The sequence below is a fragment of the Manis pentadactyla genome, chromosome 3 (assembly GCF_030020395.1).
Source record: "Manis pentadactyla isolate mManPen7 chromosome 3, mManPen7.hap1, whole genome shotgun sequence".
Taxonomy (NCBI): domain Eukaryota; kingdom Metazoa; phylum Chordata; class Mammalia; order Pholidota; family Manidae; genus Manis; species Manis pentadactyla.
Window position 1 is genome coordinate 39,045,238 of NC_080021.1, and position 21,671 is coordinate 39,066,908.

The window sequence follows — 21,671 nt, forward strand, 5'->3', positions numbered from 1 at the left end:
AATGGCAATGCTAAGAGGTAGAACTAGAGCCATCAGGCACAGAGGCCTACATATAGCATCATGTGAAAACAAATGACCATTTGGTCTTTAAGGGTTTGTGATTCTGAGTTGTTATGCCTCTACTCTGCTTTGAACAAAGCATATCAGAAGTGTTACATTGGGTTCCTCTGGTTACCATGCTTTAAGTGGGAAAAGAAACTATCTGAAGCAGGTTTCAAGGACCAGAGTGAATAAAATACTCACACCATATCTTGCAAGAAAGAGTTTAAGGAACCACGTGTATTTATAGCTGGGAGTTGACGAGACTGGGCCTGGGAGGTTGGGGAAGGAGAGTATGCTAATTGCCTTCAAATACTTGAAGGACTGTCAGATACAAGAAAGAAGAGGCTGGAGTTGTGTGGCTCCAAGTTGGAAAATCAGGACCAATAAGAAGAAGTTGGAGAGAAACAGATTCTATATGAAGACAAGTTTGTTATCCCCCAGGCTGGAAAGTGATGGAAAAAATGTTTGAAATTCAGTTACTTCACAGTGGTAAGCGTTTACTGTTTTTGCTTTTCAGAATTCATTCCTCTTTATTTGGAAAGCAATGGCCTGGTTTTCTTTGGGGGAAATAATATCTCCCCATTGAAAGAAATCTTGGTGGGACAATCAACCCACTTGTACTATTCACACCTGACCAAGAGTTGAGCGTGTGACCCAAGCTGGCCTAGTCATGTTCTTTTCCCAGGACATTCACTCTGTCTTGAGCTGAGTAACATGAGAGTGGAAAAAATGACTGGAACTGATTCTTCCCTGAGCAGTGCCCTGACCAATGAGGTTACTAAAATACTAGATACATTTGGTATATTAAACATTTCTTTCAGTCTACATTTTCCCACCATTTCCTTCTAGTCTTTAAAAAGAATCATCAGAGATTATATCTCCAAGCTAAATTTCTTACACCGTGGTTTGCACTTGAAGAATAGAATTATCACCATTCCTGGTCCTATTCTTCAACATCCTCTCAATTCTGTGAGCTACCTATGTCTTGCCAATAAATTCTGTTTTTGCTTAAGTTAATAGGAATGTTTTTCTAATGAGAGCAAAAGGTTCTAGCTGAAACAACCATTAATTAGATGCCTGGCTATGATCACAGGAAATAATTTGACCTCTCTGAGCCCCAGTTCCTTTATTGAAAATAATCCTAGTAGGTTGTAGAGATGAGTAGATGAGATAGCATCTATGAAGAGAAAGGCACATAGTAGGTGCTCAATAAATACTGGCTCTCTTCTCTTTCTCCTCTAAAACATAAATTTTCTGTTTTCAGAAAAATTAAGAGATAATGTATGTAATGTAACTAGCATAGTGCCTAGCACACAGTAGGTGCTCAACAAATGGTAGCTATGGAAATGATTTATTATTTTCTGTCACTGGAAGTATTCAAGTCTGGACTGGAAAATCATTGACTAGGGATTTACAGAGGTGATTTAACCATGGGATGGGTGATTGGACCTGATGGCTTCATTTCTTTCCTATGCAGAGAGTCTGTGATTCTGTATTAGATTTAGCATGGCCTTTAAGGATGTGCAGCACCTTTAAAGCAAAATGGCTGAGGCGAGTCTTGGTATCAGCTGTGAACATAGTTGGGTGCTTCCCCTGGGCTGATGTCCAGCCAACACTGGGTGAAGGTCACTCACCAGCCGGCCCTTGGAGCGAGCTCTTGCCAGTCACTCAGCTTAGCATTCATAAAGACTCATTCAGCAATTGCACTGTGGTTTTGTCTTAGTCAGGAACAGAGACTCACTCAAGTTGCTCCAGAAACACTGGGGTTTACTGAAAGGACACATGTGCACGGGAGTCTTGGAAGAGCCAAGGAATCCAGCCTCAGGAAGGGAGGAATCCAGGCAGCTCTGTGAGATGGTCTTTTCAGATTTCCAACTCTCCTTCACACAGCCAAGTCCCTCTCTGTACGTTGCCTCCTTTATCCTCTTCCTTGCCAGCTGGCTATTTCTGGTTATTTGTCTACATGTAGACTAAAGTGGCCACTCAGCCTCCACATCTTCATGGTCACGCAGGTCCACCCACCATGACTGACTTCTCTGTGGGGGTCTTTACTTAAATCTCCAGAAAAGGATTTGACTGGTTCAGACGTTAAGCCAAGCTATGCACAGGCTACCAATAGGCCATCCCTGAGACCTGCGTCCTCACCAGATGCAATCAGCCGAGTCTAGGGAGACAGGCTCACCTGGTCTGTTTTCCACTTAACAGGAGATATGGCCTGGTCAGGAAACATAAGCAATATCTGGTAAGAGACATCTTACCAGTGATGGTACTAAAATACAAGATATATTCTGATATTTTAAACATCTCCTTCAAAGTATATTTTCTCACCATTTTCTTCCAGTGTTTAAAGAGAATCTCTAAGGGTTATGCCTTCAACCCAGATACCTTAGGATGTGTTTTGCCCTTGAAGAAGAGAACATGGAAACTTCTCTTCTGTGGTGGATACAAAACGTTGACTTGAAGCAACTGGAACTTCAAATGGTTGTGTAAAATTCTTGAGCTAGCATTAAAGTGTTTTAGCAGAAAGGCTCTGGTTTCCTGTTGAAGAAGAGGTGAAAGGAAGACCTTAGACCATTGAAAGGGAAGAAGACGACAATCAGAAGGAAAGGAAGTTGAGTGAGAGAGCTGTGTGTGAACAAGAGGCCAGACTTGAGCTGCAGCTTGCAGCGGGCAGAAAGCCAGCTAAGAACAGAAACCAGACAAGAACTGTTGCTTCCACTGTGGGTTCCAGAATATCTGGAGCAAAACTAGAAAACGAGTACAGAGTCAGAGAGAATGAATGAATGATTAGGCTGGGTGAGGGACTGATGCTAGTGATTGTGTTGAATGCCAGCTATGTACTAGGCATGTAAGATCTCTCCCAGGCTTGGAACTGTGTTTATCTTATGAAACACTAATTCTCAACTTGTATTTAGTCAGAACACTTGTTAAGTTCTTAGTCACTATGGTCTTATGGCCTCTGACTAAAGGGAGGTTTGGAGGTAAGAAGAATATATTTTAAGATCATGTAAATGTCCTAAACCATATTTAACACAAAGGAGAATGGAACATTCTAGAAGGGCCCTTGGACATAATGTTCCCTTGGATGTTTTGACAGTCAACCCATGGATTTCCCAGTAATTTGTTGTAGTCTTACATGCCATTCACATGCCTATGAGACCTGTCCCCAGGGCTGGACTCACATCTTTCCAATTTGTTTTCAGATAGTCCTGTGACATAGTGTCTCTAAGAAAACATTACCGTAAGTCTCTCTGTAGGACTGGGAGGTTTAATGGATTTCCCATGGGCCCCTGGGGACTGGGCTAAGAAGAGGAATCTGGGCCCAGAGTTTTAGACCCATGCACTTTAAATCAGAATTAATGCTCTATCCTTCTCTGAGTCCAGGTTAAGCCTCTGCTCATTGATTACAAACATTCCCTGTACAAATCTTTAAGACAGGAACTTTGCGAACAACAATAACAACCACAGGAAAATTCTACAGAAAGCTTTACTCACAATTCTACTTTGTGAATTTTGAGGACTTAATGAGGCATTTTAAATATAGAAAGAAATTACTTAAAGACAGGATATCTGGGACCAACTTAAATTGGGCAATGAGAAACCTAAGTTGCCCTCTCAAGATATTCACCCTAAAAAAACAAAATGTATTTGTTCACAGTAAACATGTCAGAACAGCATCTGTATAGACAAGTGTAGACTGGTTGCTGCCCAATCTGCCAATTTTCAGATAAAAGACTGAGATCTGATAAGTGACAAATTTCCATGAGAACATTTGCAGTGGGATCTTTTCTGGCTCATCATTTCAGCACCAAACAAGTATATCAATAAAGGTTCAAAACAACTGTTCTCACAATGTTATTTACAATATTCATCTACAGGCAGGGAAAAAGCTCTGTTTGATGACAATCCTCAAACCATTGTAATCCCATGACATGTTGAACATAAATAAGCAGTCCAGTCCTAGTGTTTGCTTGTAAGGACAGGGCAAGGCCAGATCACTAAATTGTAAGTAAAATATTTTTGTCCTATTCCTGAGAAGATCCCATCTCCCTGCCACACACCAGTTAATGCATCTATAAAAAAGGAGAGAATTTTCCTAGTTTAGTGTGTCCCACACTTCAACACCTTGCACACTACCTCATAATTTTTGCCACATCATACCACCTGTAATATTATTTACCAATTTTTTCTTTAAATCAGCTCACTTTTGAAAAAACTTTAGAATATTTTTTGAAAAAAATTGCCAGTCTCTTTCAAATGAGTTTTACCTGTGCATTTATAATTTTTATGGGCTAATTGCTTTTTTCTACTATCAATTGAAACAAATACATACTTATTATAAGAGAAACATTGGCCCCTTTAAAAAAATTACTAAAACATCTTGGGTAACCATGAGCGGCATGACGACCACATTTTGGAAAATACTGCCTGGCTATAAGGAGGATGTTAGTATGAGTGAGAATTTGTGCAGTCTGCCCAATTCGTCCCTGGAAGAGGTTGGTTCCAACACTCTCGTTAATTGGCTTATTGATCCTGGATAAATCACTCACCCCTTACAACTTCGTTTTCTCATCTGAGGAAGTTGGACTAAACAGGTTCTGAGTTCCTTTATGGCTCTAAAGATCTGTGATTTTTCCAAGATTCTGTTACAGGGCCTTGCACTTGGGCAGGTGACGCTGTCAAGAGCAGCATGGCTGTGAACAGAAGCTGGTTTCCTGGCCATACTACACACTTGTAATCTCCCTGGGAGTTCTGCAGAACTTTACTTCTCCCTTTATGAACAGTGGTCAGGGAATACTCCTCTCCAGCCAGTGTATGGGAGAAAAAGCCCCTTCTCTCTAGTGTGGATGAGTTTCAATGAGAAAAAAGGCAAATGGGGAAAAGGAATTTGGAAGGTGGCTTTGAAAGTTTGCTGATAACCCCTTCTATTGCCTCTTCACATGTGTGAACCCCAACTACTCTGGAATGGCCTTGGGGGAAAGAAAAACCTAATTTGATTTCTCTATATTCCAAGAGCTGAGTGATGACAAATAATGAGGACAATAATGCATAGTTATAATGTGTTATCAGTCTGATAAAGTAATGGCAAGTCAGTGAACCTTACTGAGCCTTTATTTCCGAATTTGAAATAGATGATTTATGGAAGTTCTGCCAGCTCTGAAGTTCTTGGCATGACTTCAACTTTTTTTAAAAAAGAAAAAAGTACTAGGTTTTAAGTCTGATAGAATCCCTTTAAAAATCTGGCACTAAAAGACAAGTATAGATTTACCATTTAGGGTAATCATCTATCAAACTTCAACATGTGTAATTTTTGTTAAATTTTCAGAACGATGGTATGGCCTGTGGTACACCTGAATCTAAATGTCACATGTCCGTGTTATTCATTATTCACTCATTTGTGTGGTTATTCTTCCTGCAAAAACATGCACTATACACTTATTAAGTACCAGGTAGCTGAGTGTGGTGATTGCAAGTATAATTCTGGTGGCAAAAGGAACTTGGGGATTGAATCCCACTTCTACTATACATTAGCTCTATGACCTTGGGTCATAGACTTCCCTTGGGTAAGTGACTTAAGCTCCTTAAGCCTTGCTCCTTTTATGTATAAACCAGGAATGACAATATAGTAATCATAATTACAGGGTTATTGAAGATTAAAAGAGAGAGCAGATGGAAGTTAAGTGCCCACAATATAGTAAATAGTCAATAAGTGGTAGCTGTTATCTTCTTCATCACCATTGTTCTGGGCTGAACAGCATCTCTGCATAAATTCCTATATTGAAGTCTCAATACCCAGTGCCTAAGAATGTGACTGTACTTGGCAGTGGCCCTTTACAGAGGCGATTGCACCAAAATGAGGTCATATGAGTGGGTCCTAATCCAACATGATTTATAAAAAGAGGAAATCAGGACACAGACACACAGGGGAGACCATGTGAAGACACAGAGAGAAGAAGCCATGTACAAGCAAAGGAGAGAGGCCTCAGAATGAAATTAACTCTGCTTATATCTTGATCTTGGATGTCTAGGCTCCAGAACTGTGAGAAAACAAATTCGTGTTGTTTAAGCCACCAAGCCTTGTTATTTTTGAGGCAGCCCTAGCAGCCTGATGCGGTCGTCACCAGCATCATCACCATGTGCTAGGATTCAAAGATGAGTGCTCCATTCATTCTTTTTCAGTGAATTTACAATCTAATAGAGGGAGACTAGTGCACAAGCAAAGATACTTAACAATATAGGCTGATAAGGACCCAACTGAGGTCTGTATCCACTAGGGCACAGGAGAGGGAATGCTTTACAACACCGAAGGAGGAAGGCACTTAAAGAGCAGTACAGGAGAAAAAGCTACCAAGGATGTCAGGCCTGAAGTCATCAAGGAAGGTCACCTGATAAACAAGGTAGAACAGGGCATAATAGGTAAGGGGACAGCACAGCCAGTAGAATTCATGTGTGACAAGGGCACTCTTCAAGATTTGTTATTCAGGAACCATTTGTTCTGTCACAGGGGACTTCCTTTGTTTGGGACACAGAGAAGAAAGTCCTAACCAAAACAAAGTGAGACGCTACTAATCAGCTGGATGAGCCAGTGCCTGAACATTCATGTCTGCTGTCCAGAAAAGTTAAGAGTAGCACAAAAGCAGAAATTCCATTTGGCCCAGCAGCAGCATTCAGCAGCCCTAGTGTTTTTTTTGTTTGGAAGCTCAGGTAACATGACACTTTAGCTTTAGCTCAGAATGTTTAAGAGGACAGTGAGAACGGGGGAGAAATAACCTCATTTAGAGACGGTAGTTAAAACATAACCCATTTTTTCTGGTGTGAACATACGTGGGGATTTATATTATATAAAATATGATTATAACTGGTTTGCATAAAGGCCTCATAATAAATTTAAAAATATTACACCTTTAAGTGAACCAGAATAAGCAAGGTGGGGGAGGTAATATTATTCTCTGCCTGCTTCATGGATTGTTGAGGATTAATGAGCTAATGTCTGTAAAGCTCTCTAGCAATGCTAAAGAAAAGAACTGGAAAACTAGGTGTTATTATCTCCTCCCCAACCCCCCTGCAAAGCCAAATGACCAAACACAAAACAGTATGTCTCAGCTTTTGATCTTTTTTTTTGATATAACAAAAAAAGATTAAAGAACATTTTGTTAAAAGACAAAAAAAGTTCCCCTTTTTACTAATATGGCCACTTTTATTGCTTCATAGTTCCTTCATTTTTATTCTGATTCATCCATGGTTGTCATCATTTACATCCTTTGTATTTTAAATATGGTAGTCTCGCTGTATCTGTGGGGGATGGTTTCAAGACCCCCAGTGGATTCCTGAAACCACAGACAGTACTGAACACTAAACATACTATGCATACATCAAGTTTAATTTATAAATTAGGCACAGTAAAAGATTAACACAATAACTAATAGTAAAATAGGACAATCATAACAATATCCTGTGATAAAAGTCATGTGAATATGGTCTCTCTCTTTCAAAATACCTTATTGTACTTTACTCACCCTTCCTCATGTGATGATGTTAGATGATAAAGTGCCTCTGTGATGAGAAACTGAGGTGAATGGCTATAATGTTAGGTTACCACTGACCTAACGTTGAGTCAGAAGGAGGATCATCTCTTTTCAGGCCACCATCAACCATGGGTCACTGAAACCACAGAAAGCAAAACCACAGATAAGGGGGATTTTATATTATTAGCTTTTTTGATTTTACTTAGCATACAGTTTTTTCATGCTGTTAAACACGCTTCATAATCGTTTTTAAGGTATTATGTTGATGTATAATTTATAGAATCTTCTAGGACTTTTATAGATTTATAGAGTTGTACATTTGTAGATTTGTGCAAGTATCACTAAAATCCAGTTTTTGAACACTTCCACTCCTCCCCAAATTCCGTTGTGCCATTTGTAGTTCTTGGTTTCATCCTCTGCCCCAGTAAACCACTGACCTGCTTTCTATCTTACAGATTTGTATCTCCTAGAAATTTTATGTAAATTTGTGTCTGACTTATTTCACATAGCAAGTGTTTTCGAGGTCGATCCACACTGTAGTACATATCAGCAGTTTGCTCCTTTTCATTACTGAATAATATCCTATTATATGGGTATATTATATTTTGCTTATCCACTCACCAGGTGATGGGCACTTGGATTGTTTCCAATTTTTGGCTGCTTTGAATACTGCTGCTATGAACATATGACTTTGTGTGGACATGTTATCATTCTTTTTTGAGCAGAGAACTAGGAGAGGAAATACTGAGTCATATGGTGACTGTTTAACTTTTCAAAGAAACTACAAACTGTTCAAAAGTGGCAGCACCATTTTATATTCTCACCAGCAATGTCTGAAGATTCAAATTTCTCCACATCTTTGCCAACATTTGTTATTGTTTCTCTTTTTTAGTATAGCCTTTAAAGTGGGTAAGAGGTAGTATTTCATTGGTTTTAATTTTTGTTTCCCTAGTAACTAATGATGTAAAATATTTTTTAATGCATATTGGCCTTTTTTATATCTTCTTTAGTGAAAGGATTATTCATATCTTTTGCCTATTTTTAAATTAGGCTGCTTGTCTTCTTGTTACTGAGTTATGAGAGCTTTTTATATAATCTATTCTTATGTACTTTGTTAGATATATGATTTGCAAGTATTTTCTCTCAGTCTGTGGCTTTCCTTTTCATTTTCTTAGTGTTTTTTTTAAAAGGAAAAGTTTTTCTTTTGATGAAATCCAATTTACCAATTTCTCTTTTACAGATCATGCTTTTGGTATGATATCTAGGAAATCTTTGCCTAATCCAAAGTCACAAAGATTTTCTCCTCTGTTGTATCCTAAAGTTTTAGAGTTTTACTTCTTATAGTTAGGCCTGTGTTCCATTTTGAGTTAACTTTTGTGTCTGGTATAATGTAAGGTCTAAGTTTTTACTGTTGTTTTTGTTTGTGAATATATAATTGTCCCACCACCCTTTGTTGAAGAGGCTGTCCTTTCCCCATTGAATTGCCTTGACACCTTTGTCAAAACTCAGTTGACCATAACTATTCAGTTTATTTTTAGGCTCTCAATTTTGATTCATTCATGTCTATCCTTATGCCAACACAATACTGTTTTGATTTCTGTAGTCTTACAATAAGTCTTGAAATAAGGTTGCATAAATCCTCCTACTTTGTTTCTTCTTGTTCAAAATTCCTTTGGCTATATTCTTTGTACTAATTTGTAATGACTGCAGAATTCTTCATAAAGCAGATGTTTTATAATAAATGTACTTCATCATTTATCTGTTCTAGTCTTTTTTTTTCCTATTACTATTAACTTGGCAAACAACATCCATATGCCTATATCTCTTGTTTTCTTTTTGGTTGTATCATTTCTTAAGGTGAGTTTCTGGGAGAGAGATTACTGGATCAAAGACTCTGAATATGTGTCCCCACCTCTTTGGTATAAAAAGGACAGCCTTGACAGGTAGGGCAATGGTTTTCACACTGAGGGGTTAGCATTTACTGAGCACAGGTTCCAGACATTGTGCTAAATGCTTTATACCCATTATTTCACTGAATTTTCACAACTACTCTTGAAGATGTACTCTTTTAGATGTATCTCCATTTAACAGAAGAGGAGTCTGAATCTTCTGTTTGACTAGGTAGTTAGATGGTGGGGCCAAGACTGCAGCCCAGAAAATCTCTCCAACTTGCTGCTGAATATCTCTGTTCAATCTCCTAAGCAGTTACTCTCCATTCACTGGAAGGATCAACAGGGCTGGAGGAATCCACTCGTTTCCCCAGTTTCCACCAGATGCGTTCATCTTCTCTGAGTGTCTTTATCAATCTTGCATATATGTCACAACGGCCACAATGGGGACTTGTAGACTGAGGTGACCCATTTTACAGGCAGGATGAACTATTAGAGCTGCCAAGAAATTAAAGTTCAACCACTGGAGGAGGCCAGAAAATGATTCTGATTCTAATGAATGTCTCCTGCCATTCTTCAGCCTCTCATAAGTAGTATTGAACTAATGGAAAGCTTTCTAATTTTGTTTTACATAATACTTTGAACTTGAAGATTCATTTGAAGTCTTTCCAAAAGGCTCGGTGCTCGGTGTTTGTCCTCTGTAGATATTCTCACTATACGCCTTACTCTGCCTTCCCGTCCCACCTAAGAGCTCGTAAGCCTTTTAAACCGATAAGCCTTTCCCACTTCTTTGGCCTGGAGTGTGGACTAAGAGGAAGACCGCACACAGAGCGCCCAGTGGTGGGGCTGTCCTCTGGAACAAGCAAGTGCCTCCGCCAGGGAAAGATGCCAGTGCTACTCTCCTTCTCGCTCCGGGAGCAGCTGTGAACAAAGCAGTCGGGGCCCTGCCTGGGAACCTGCAGCCCAAGGTAATGGAGACTGCAAGCTCCGCGGAGCAGGCCCTGCTCAGGTGGCCCTGGCCAGGAGAGGTAGGGGACCTGCTTTGTCCAGGTGGGAATTTGGGCTGCCTGGCCCAGTCTCGACCCACTCTCAGTCAAAAGCCGGCATTGATGAGGGTGGTGGGTCCTGTTTCATTCCGGGGCAGTGCCCTAAAACAGCACAAGGCTGAAAGTACTCTTCTTTCCCTGGGGAGATGCTGAGAAAGCACAAAGCGAAAGCCTCACGCCCCCCTTTCCAAACTCTGCAGGCAGAGCTAACCCCACCTCCCGGCTATCATACAAACGTTTTCCTCTATCCACAGTGACCTTTCCACCTCCACCTCTACACTTGGAAGAATTGCCATTCTATCTAGCTCCAGTCTATCTAAATCATTGATTCTACCTGAATGCCTACTTCGTGTGAGGCATTCATTCTCAGCAAGCTGATGCTGATCTGGATCTTATTTAACCACAGGATCCTTTCACTCCTGTTGTTTTTCTCTGCATTTCCCTCTAACCAGGACATCTTGGCATACGCTTTGGGAAACACTTGTAACCCCAGCCTGGAGATCTGACTCAGATTCTGATTGCTCCCTTGGCTCATGGTTTGATTTTGGCCTTACTACCTACAGGCAAACTAAGCTGTGACCATCCAGCCATGCCCTCTGCAGAACTGCCTCCCTTCCTCAAATGTATATTTCAGTTGTAAGTGGCTTTTGCTAGAGAGAAAATTACCTGGCATTGGAGGAGGTAGTTGTGATGGTTAGATGAGGCTGGGTATGAGGAAGAGTCCTCTGACCTCCTGGAAACTATGCTCCTTTCAGCAGGCCATGACAGTGAGGACACTGCAATGGGTGCCCCATGACTCCAGATAGCAAACATGGGGCTGCAATGCTCATCGGCTAACTGGCTACTTGTCCAGTGTTACCTAGGATGCTGGGAAACCTTAATCCCTTAATACTGCCCTGTAACTGGTTTCATTATCACTACTGTGGTGGTTTTCATTTCCCAGGGTCAAAATGCTACTATAATCAGTCAGTCAGTCAGTCAGTCAGTCAGTCAGTAGCAGCTTCTGCAAATCACATAGGTGTGCTCAGCACTATATGAAATGCTGTGCAGGACAAAGGAATAACAGAGATGGCCCAGCTCAAGAAAGACTGCTTTGGGGATTTTTGCACAGCTTGCAATGCTCCCTTTGCTTCCCACTCTATACTCATTCACAGGGAGCCAGCTCCCTATAGTCAGGTTCATTCAACATGATCTTGTATCCTGGGACCAGGTGTCCATTTGACCCACATAGAACCAATCAAAGCTTATTTGGAGTAAAGGTCAGGGTAGAGTAGGGATAAGGAAAGGAGAGAGACGGAGAAACAGGAAGGAGAGGAGAGGTGGGGGAAGTGGGGGAGGAGAAGGAGGAAAGGAACCAGATAAAGGAACAGAGATTTACATGACAGTCTTTTGCCACCTACATGCAAAGCGGATATGCTGGGACAGAAAGGTGTAATGGACACTTTCAGAGAACCAGAGAGGGAAAAACAGAGATTATCCCCAGTGTTCCTGACAGCAGGTTTTCAGTCCTTGAGAGTACTTGAGAGATGGAAGTCTGCTCAGGCAGAAGGTGACAGCCCCTTGGGAAGGAAGCTTCCACAGGACTTCCCTGTCCTCCTCTCCCTCCATGCCGGATGCCATGCAGGGGCTGCTGTGTGTCCACACGCATGTGCTCCACACTGGTCTTTTCACAGAGCTGTTAGTTGACAGACTTCAGGTGAGGCTGGGGAAGGACTTGATGTGCCTTGGTTTATACCCCTACAGGGATTCAAACATGCCAAGGCACAGTGCAAATGAAAGCTTCTGCCTTTAACCCCAAAGGTTAGGGCCATCAGGAGGCCAAGAATTGGCATGGAGAAGTCACCTGTGCCACTGGAGATGGTCATGCCCATGCAGCAATGCACATCAGAGGCAGAAGCCGTTCTCCAGAGTGCTGGCTCTGGAAGCCCTGTGCATGCTGAGAGTTGGAAAATGGTGGTGGTGTCAGGAAATCCAATTTGGGGAGATCTTTCTGTGCGCTAGGTGAGACCTCAACCAGGGGGAGGGTTCTTGACTCTGATTGAGAAAGAATTCATGAGCAGGTCAAGCAGGTTCAAGGGAAGAGTAGTTTAATAAGGCAGAAGTGCCCGCTTGAGGAGGGAGTGGGCGTGCTCCAGAGGCGAGGAGCGTGCAGAGTTCAGGTTGGGAGGTCTTAGAGTTGGAGCTTCAGCAGGTGGTGGGATACTCATTGTGACAGGAGGGGTTTCCGTGGAATAGGGAGGCGATTTCCCGGAAGTAGGGTGACGCTCTCTTTTTGTCCTTAGATGGTCCACCTCGGCCCTGTCATGGCACCAAGAGATGTGACTATTAATGTGCTAAAGAGCGTACAATGTATTTTGAGGTGAAGCCAGGGTCAGCTTCTCCTCCACGTTGGACCCAGCCGGTTTTGGCAAATCTATTATCTATACTCTTATGCCCCACATCCCCTGAGAACAGTTTACACAAATGTTTATAATGTAAACAAGCTTCTAGCTGAAGGCAAACAACGGCAGAAGTCCCCAGCCTCCTCCGCACTCTGTCTGGCCATCTGCCTACTCTAACAGTAGGAAGGCAGTCACTAAGGGATTGTTTTGATACTGCATTTGCATAGTATACCCATTGTTTTCATTTAGATTATTTGTTTTGGGGTGGCTTGAGCAAGAGGTGGCTAATTCACCCAGTTACCTCTTGGCACTGTTACCAGTTGTGTCAATGAGTGATTGCTACATATTTTTGTGTAACAAACCACCCCAAAACTCATGGCTTACAACAGCATTCGTTCTCCCGCTCACCAGTCTGTGCAGCTACTGTGAATCAGCAGGGACTGCACTGAGCTCCAGCTGCAGCTGGAGTGGGCTTCTCCTGTGGGTTGGGTTTAGTCTGTGCATTCACTCTGGGGCCCAGGCCAGAGGGACAGCAGCTATGCAGGGGAAGCACTTATCATGGCCAGGGCAGAGGAATGGAAGGCAATCCCAACTGTCTGGGCTTGCATTATATCTGTTAGCACCCATTCACCAAAACAAGTCACACAGCTGACCCCAAAGTGAAGGGACAGGGAAATATCCTCTTACCATGGCAGTGGAAGGGAAGGCATGGATGTTCTTGACAACTGGCCAGGTACCACCTTAGTATTCATGGAACATTCCTTTTTTTCCCCACACCTGCCCAAGAGCAGCTTGAGAAAAGGATAGAAGTTACGTTTCCCAACTCCATCTATCCTAGGCTTCCTCCCTCATGGTTCACAGTGTTTGAGGCCACTGTCAGTTTCCTCCAGGGCAGCATCTGAACACAGGCTGTCACAGGTTATCGCTCAGCCAGTGTGAACAGATTCTGATGGCCCTGTCTCTTGCAGGCTACCACACCCTCACCCCATGGCCTCCCAAAGATTATGCTTTGAAGGGATGACTCCCAGAGGTCCAACGCCAGTGTCCACAGAGCAATGACTATAAAATGTGTAGTTTTATAATTTGGATTTGTTTATTTTATTATTTATGCCTCCTTCTCCAGACTAGAAACTTGAGAAAGGCAAAAGCTTGTGCCTATTTTATTCTCTACTTGGGCTGAGTGCTAGTCACAAAATGGACACTCAAGAAATATTTGTTAAAGAACTGAGTGTATAAGCCCTGCAGTAAGAGCTAATACTGTTTTGGAGCCCGGGTTTTCAATATTTCCCCAAATGCTGGTCACCTGCCTCATTTTAACTCCTCTGAAAACCGCTCCCCTCCCCCACTCTCTGGCCAAGTTCATGAAGACAGCTGGATCGCAAGGTGTAGGTGTGTCCCTGCCTGGCGGCCCTCCCAGCTCCCGGAGTGACCTCTGTTAGCAGGTTATCTGCCCGGACAGGTCGCCTCTGCGCTGATCTGGATGCCCCCGTGGGTCTCTTGGTCTGATGACAGTCCAGGTGTCTGGATAGGTTGAGCATTGCCTTTTTCGCTAAGAGCTATGGGAGAGTAACCGTGCTGGGTGTCACTGATTTTCCTTTCTCTCTCCCTTTCCTCTCTTTTCTCAAATGCAGTAGAATAATCTGACGGTGGAAGATTTGGGGAGAGGCTTAGCAGCTCTTCTCCCTCCTTCCCCAATGAATTCCAGCAGATCAGAATTTAATTGAAGATTTTTGGGGGAAAGGATTGGATGGCGACCAAACATAATACAGACAACGTCTTAAAAGTGCATGTGAAATAGTGGCGTTCTAAAGCCCTCCCAACCACTGTCTACCTTCAGCTGAAGCCCTCAGAGAGCAGCCTTAGATGTCTGCCCAATCACAGGGTTTGTCTCACCCTAAAGCCCATCTTCTTTCCAGTCCCAGACCTAATTCCTGTCAATCTCCCATGCACAGCAATTTCAGTTTGCATTCCCTCCCCTAATATCTGGATCTTCCTTTGGATAGCCAAAGTTCACAAATGAATTAAAAAGTGTCAGCTCCCATTGACCTGTACCCTTTGGCTGCATACATCAACAGCAGATGCTCAGAAAAAAGTTTCCCACATATACAGGCAGAGGTGCGCTCCCTCTCCCACCAGGCTCCTAAAGGAAGCCTCAGGGCTTGGTAGGGTTTGGTTTGTTTGTTTGGGGTAGTGATTATTTTCTTAGAAATTTGTCAACACAGCTTCTCTGCTAGGCTGGAGCTTCTGGGGACAAGGCTACTTATCTTTCTCTTTCCATAATGAAGCACTTTGAAAATGTTTGCTGTGTGAATTAAAGAGCTCATGAGTGGAACCAGCTTAGCTTCACTGATAGTGACTATGCAAGAAATATTTGTTGAATAATAGAATGAATCAATAGATCAATGAATACATTCTAAACAGCTGTACCCTTACTGCACTTTCCTCTTAGAAGGCACATACCTTTTTGTCTCACTCAGTCCATTAACGTGACCCCAATTCCTCATGACATTCAGCTTGGTGTGACTTTGAGCTGTGTAGAGGTTAGTGGTTAAGGACTCTGGCTCTGCAATGAGATAGGTGGAGGTTCAAATATCCATCCCTTAGGAGTCCTGCGTGCCTTGGGCAGGGCATAAAGTCTGAGTTTCTTCCTCTTAAAATTCAATATAATAGGACTGACCTCAGAAGTTTTGGGGAAGGATCAATTGAGATAACCCATGTAATGTATCTAGCATAATGCCTGAATGCCTATTACATAGCAAGCACTGAATAAATGATGACTGCTGTTATTAATTATTGCCACTGTCTCCTCCTTGTTATTATTATTCCCCCACCCCCACCCACTCCAAAGTCAGGGCTCAGTGAGAAGGCTCTAAGCCCCTTTCCTAGGAGAAAGTTTCCACCTCTCTGAGGAGATTACCATTTACCCGTCTTTGCAAGGTATATCTCTACGAGGTAGAGATAACCTGATTAAGTGACAGTCTTCAAACCTGGTTTGGGGAGGGGTGGTTTATTTTAACAACATAACCCTTTTTTTTTTTTAACAAATTTTTCAAGAAATCCCAACATATAATGAGATCAAAGCTGCGTTCTTCATAATAGAATAGGTATGAATGCAGCTGCTGGAACCACTTGCCTCATTTGGAATATCAACTGCTTCATCTATTAGTATGTGAGATTGCCCGAATTGTCTAAACAATGCTCAGAATGGGTGTAATGATGCTACACACCTGGCAGGTAATTTCTTGCACTAATGAACATAACAAATGGTACCTAGTGTGCACTCCAAAGTTATGTAATAACTATTATCATGTGGGTGTCTGATGGTGGAGGACAGGATGACTAACTCCCAACCATGGCTCAGGCATCACTGGAATCACATTTTAAAACTCCAGATCTTACTGGTTATGCTTTTCTGATTTTATAGCTGCCAATATTAGTGCTATCATACCCAGAAACATTCCAGAATACCTCCACTCTGACCAAGTACTTGGTTTTCTCCATGAACCCCAGTATGACCAAAATTTGCTTTGGAAAATCTCAATTCTATCCCAGGCTCGGGGTTATGTTCTTTAATCCTGGCTGTAAAGGCTGTGTTTGTGGATGGGAAGGGAATCACATGTAAATCAGACAAGCCCTGCTTGTGTCACACTCAATTTAGTTGGGCTCGACTCTGAGAATAATGTCTTTGCCTTTTATTAGTCAATGAAGAAAAATGGAGGCAGTTGGCATGGTCTAGTATTTGCCTTGAATTCTTTTCAAAGTCTGTAATAACGTGAATCAATTTGAATTAAAATGAACCATTTTGATCTAAAAAATATTGAAACTTTTACAAATGTGTCACTTATGTAGTCACATTTCTTTCTAGTTACACAAAGGTCACAGCTAATTGGGATGTCATTTGCAAATCCAACAGGAACTAATTATCAATGAGATATACTTGAAATCAAAATAATATGTATCAGACCCACACCAGGATTTTCTCTATTAAAGAGAGAAGGTGGTTTTCAAAATCAGGAAAAATAAATAAATCTAGTCCTGTTTTATAGATTTTTCTATTTACATAGTCAAAATCATAAAATAACAGCTTTAATGAGTACAGTAAATCCTTGATTGGCTGGAATTCTTTGGGAGTGGCATGCTTTGGTTAATTGGATTTTCTCCATCTTGCAAGAAATTTTTATAGGACATAGTGTTATCCCTCCCTTCCTCATCTCCTCCTCCTATTTTCTCTAATTTCCTTCTTTAAAATGAGTGTAAGGAATATAATTTAATCTTTCAACTCTTTTGGACACTCATTCTGAACATTAAATTTCACTGTTCAGCCTTGAGATATAGAAATTAACTTGACTAATTCTCTGGACAATTGAGTAGTTAATGAATCTATGATTACTTGGCAAATCCCAGTTATTCCCTATGACATAATCTTGATTTTTTTATAGCATGTAACACTATCTGCAAGTAAACAATTCATTTATCTGTGTATGTGTTTTCTATCTGCCTGGACCTCTCAAATGTAAGCTCCACTGGGGACTCTCTCTGTCTAGTTCTCAACTGAGTCTCCAGCACTTGGAGGTGCCTGGCACAAGACAGCCACTTCATAAAAGCTTGTTGGAAAATGAACACTGAGGTTGCTTATTCTACACCTACCACCAAAAGGTCAAGTGTAAGCATTTCTCCTAGGTCTAGTTCAATGACGCTTTCCCAAAATTCTATCACAAGTCCCTGCTTTTCACCACATAGCGTTCTAGCAGACTGCATCTTAAAGTTGATCCCTATATAGCAAATCCTACTTTCTAAAAAGGAGGGTGACTTCTTTAGAGATAAAGATATTTAATTAGAGAACATCTTAAAAGAACCAACAATATATGTGTCCAAAATTAAAGCCAAAGAACAAAACAACCTCTAAACCATTATAAACAGTCACAATATTAAAATTACCTCCTAACTCACTAGTCTTCAGACTGTGCTCTCAGACCCCAGCAGGTTCAGCCAAGGTATGCTGGGGGCTTCTTTGGGGAGTGGGAAGAGAGACCAATGCATGGACCTCCAGTCCCCCAAGTCGCCTCCTTCCTTTAACCCTTTTGTTTCATTAAAGAAAGGATTCTATGGATAAGGAAGGCTTGAAAAGCAGAGTTCTAGATCTAGATTACCGTTGCACCTCACTGTACCTTATAGCACCCCAGGTAATTTCTATTCACTTGGAGATTCACAAATATTTCCTGAGTACCTCCTGTCCATGGCTCTGGAGGTATAGCAGGAACTCAAGTAGACAGAAGTCTCTGACTTCATCAAGCTAGAATTCTCATGGCAGGAGCACCAGAACCAACCAATAAATACAAGTGTCAGAAAATGATAAGTGGTAAGGAGAGGAACAAAGCAGGGCCAGGGTTAGGGGTGCGGGGCTGAGGAGGGAAGGCCTCACTGATTAGACAGCAATGGGGCAGAGCCATGAAGGAAGTAGAAAGATGCTAGGTCTATTTCTGAGGAAAGAGTGTCTTAGCCTGAGGGAAGAGCAAGGGCAAAGGTTTTGAGACAGAGGTGTGCTTGTTGTCTTCAAGAGATGGGAAGGAAACCATGAGGCCGTGAGGGAGGAGGGGTAGGAGATAAGTCAGCAAGAGGGGGTTGGGCCGCTGTGAGTCTGCGGCACTTTGACGCCTACTCTGAGTGAGACGGGAAGGCAGTGGAACGTCTGTAGCAAAGGAACGACTGGATCTCCAAGACAGCTGTGCTGAGAACAGATTATAGAACGGTTAAGAATGGAAGCCAAGAGACCAGTTAAGAGCCTTCTGCAAAAATCCAAGTGAGGAATGATGTTGGCTTAGACAAGGCAGTAGCAATAAATCCATGGAAAGAGGTGGTCAGATTCAGTATATATTTTGGAGACCAAACTAAAATGATTTGCCAAAGAACTGAAAGTAGGTTGTGAAAGAAGGCCAAGGATAAAGTTGCCATTCTTTTGAGATGCTCATCTTTCATATAGAACATTCTTGAAAAATGCCCTGGTGTTTTCCTAGAAACTCCCAGTTTAGGTGTTGAAGAGAGGGCCAGTTGACCCCCACTGGAATTATAGCAGGCCCTAGAAGGCCAGGAGGCCTAAGAATTCATGTGATAAAATGGGGGAGGCTTGTGGGAAAGTGTCCCTCCTAAAAGAATGTTCCCCCAGAAAATGGAGGAGACCCTAGGTGTCTTCCCAAACCCATCTTCCCTCCCTGGGGGACCCCTGGAGGCCTAGGTAGGCAGAACCAAAGACTCCCTGAGCTGGGCTCAGAATGGCTTGGCAAAGAGGACCCTCCTCTATTCTAGTCCTTCTGGTTGTCCCCCTTCTACACCTCCTGCAGGCATTCTATCTTGAGCTCTTTCTGCTGAAACCATTCACATGAACCTGAATGCATATGTCTGCTTCCTGCAGGGGCAGAGATGTGTCTTAGCCATGTTTGTCTCCCCAGTACAAGGAACCTTGCCTTTATTCAGCCACCAACATCCCTGAAGATTGGGGAAATGGGAGAAAATGGGCAAGAATATAGGAAGTCCCACTGTGTTGATTTGGTACCCCAGAATGTCTCTGCCTGTGTCCAAGCTGTTCCCTTTTTCTGGACCAGCTTGAGGTGTATTAGACACCAACAGCAGTCAGCATGCAGTAACTAAGCAGGCTGGGAAGGCCTGGTCCCCATCTCCCTGGTCCATATTTAATTCAAAAGCATAAACATTGAGGATCTTTAAAATTCTCCATTAGTAATCCATTCCTCTGCCTCAGGCACTGCCACATTCGGGGTTTGCTGTTCCCATAGTGAAAACTAGCCACAGAGCCACTTGCAGGCAGGCAGCGTGGAGGGGAGCCAGAGCTCTGAGCCTGGTGAAGAAGCCATGGAGCCAGCTGCAGGCAGGCAGAGCAGAGGGGAGTCAGAGCTCCGAGCCTGCTGAAGACGGGATGGCGAACATGAGGAAAGAATGCTAATGACAAATGCGTTCTCCTCTGGACCTTGCCCTATTCTTATCATCTTAATAACAAGAACTTATTCATGTTTCTAGTGAGGTTCTCCCAAAGATTCATTTTACGCATGCGTGGCTTGATGTTCTAAAGCCTTTCGTTGGATTCACCTTTTCAGTGTGCACCAACAACTGCCCACTGCTCAGCTTAGATGCCCACTTCCCATCACCCTGCATCATTATCCATGCTTGCCTCTAAGAGAGGGTAAAAAAAAATGTCTATTCATTTACCCCTTCCTGACTAGTTATCAAGGCATCCACTGGGGAGCAAGTGGATCCATGGGGACCAAAGATCTCAGAAACTATGCTCAGGGGAGGCAAGGCTTACCTGATCAAGGTGCATCTGATGGAAAAGGAACACTTGAAAGGAGCTGATGGGGTGAAGACGCCACTAGCCTGATGGAGGAGATACTATGAGAACGGACAAGGATAAATCTGATGGAGGAGAGGGAAGGAGCTAAAAGAACAGGAACCTATCCTTCCTCCTGAGAAAGAAGACGAGCTGAATGTCAGCAGTTCCAGAGAAAACAAGACTCACAACTTCATGGCCCAGTTTGCTTGGATATTGCCCATATGCAGTTCAAACCAGAACACTGTTGTCAACAAAATCTCATGAGTTATTATTGTCACAGGTTTAAATCTGAAAAGATGCTGTATATTTGGAATCAAAAAGGAGAGCCTGGCAGCTGAGAATGCATTTAAAGGGTATTGGGAAGAGACTGATCTCCTCAGTTCTAAGTCCTAGAAAGGCAGGGAACTGGGGCACATACAAATAGGGTATCAGGAAATCAATAGCAAAGGGAGAGGTGGAAAGAGATGGGTGCTTTCAAGAGAAACTGGTTGAACTTGGGCAGCTGTTTCCTAAATTGCCAACTCATTCAAAAACAGTCAAGGAAAATATGCTTAACTACTGTGTGATTGTTTGTGTCTGGATCCATAAGACAGCCACATGCATGAACTTTCATGATATCTTGTGCTTTTTCTTTGACCATCTATCCTTGTCTATTGAACCATTTTGAATAGGTATCTTTCTAGTGCACAGGATATACATTTCTTGCCAGAGCATAGGACCATAGACATGCAGCAGGATTAGAGGATAGTATAAAAGCACTGATAAGCCAGGGCTCAGCTCCATCCAGGGAGATGAATAGGCCTAAAAGCCAGAGCAGGCAAAAGATCAACCCTCTTGAGAGTCAAGTAATGTCTGCAAACTGGAGAGGCTCAAGGGATCGTGTTAGTCATAAGTGAACCCTCTACTTACTCACCTGCTGAGGATTCTGAGGAAGTCTGCAGATAAGCCCCTTTCCAGGCATTGGCCCCAAATGACCCCCGGGAGGCTTTGGACCTGATGAGTAAGAATGAGCCTCATGGAGCAGGGAGGACTTTCCCAGAATGGGCAGACCCAACTGGCCTCAGTTAAAATCAGGCAAATGCCTCCTTGGACCTTGATCTTGGCCTTCTGGGTCTTACTGCTTTTATGGTGAAAAGTGTCAAGAACAATCAATCCAAAGAAAAGTCCAGCTACAGAAAGAGTGCTTCTCCTTAAGGGTCAGAGCTGAGCTAGATCTTACCATCTTGGAGCCAGAGGGCAATGGTGGCCCCAGACCCATTTGCAGTCTCATGGCAGCTGGAAGCGGGAGCAAGAATGCAGAGAGAAGGCAACACAGAGTCAAGCCAAGACCGCAGGGACACCAGGGCTACTAATATCTTTGCTCTACACTCCATAAATTTCACCCTGATCACTGGGACTTAAGGAAGGCATTGACCTGACCCAGATCAGCTCATCTGGTACTCAAGACA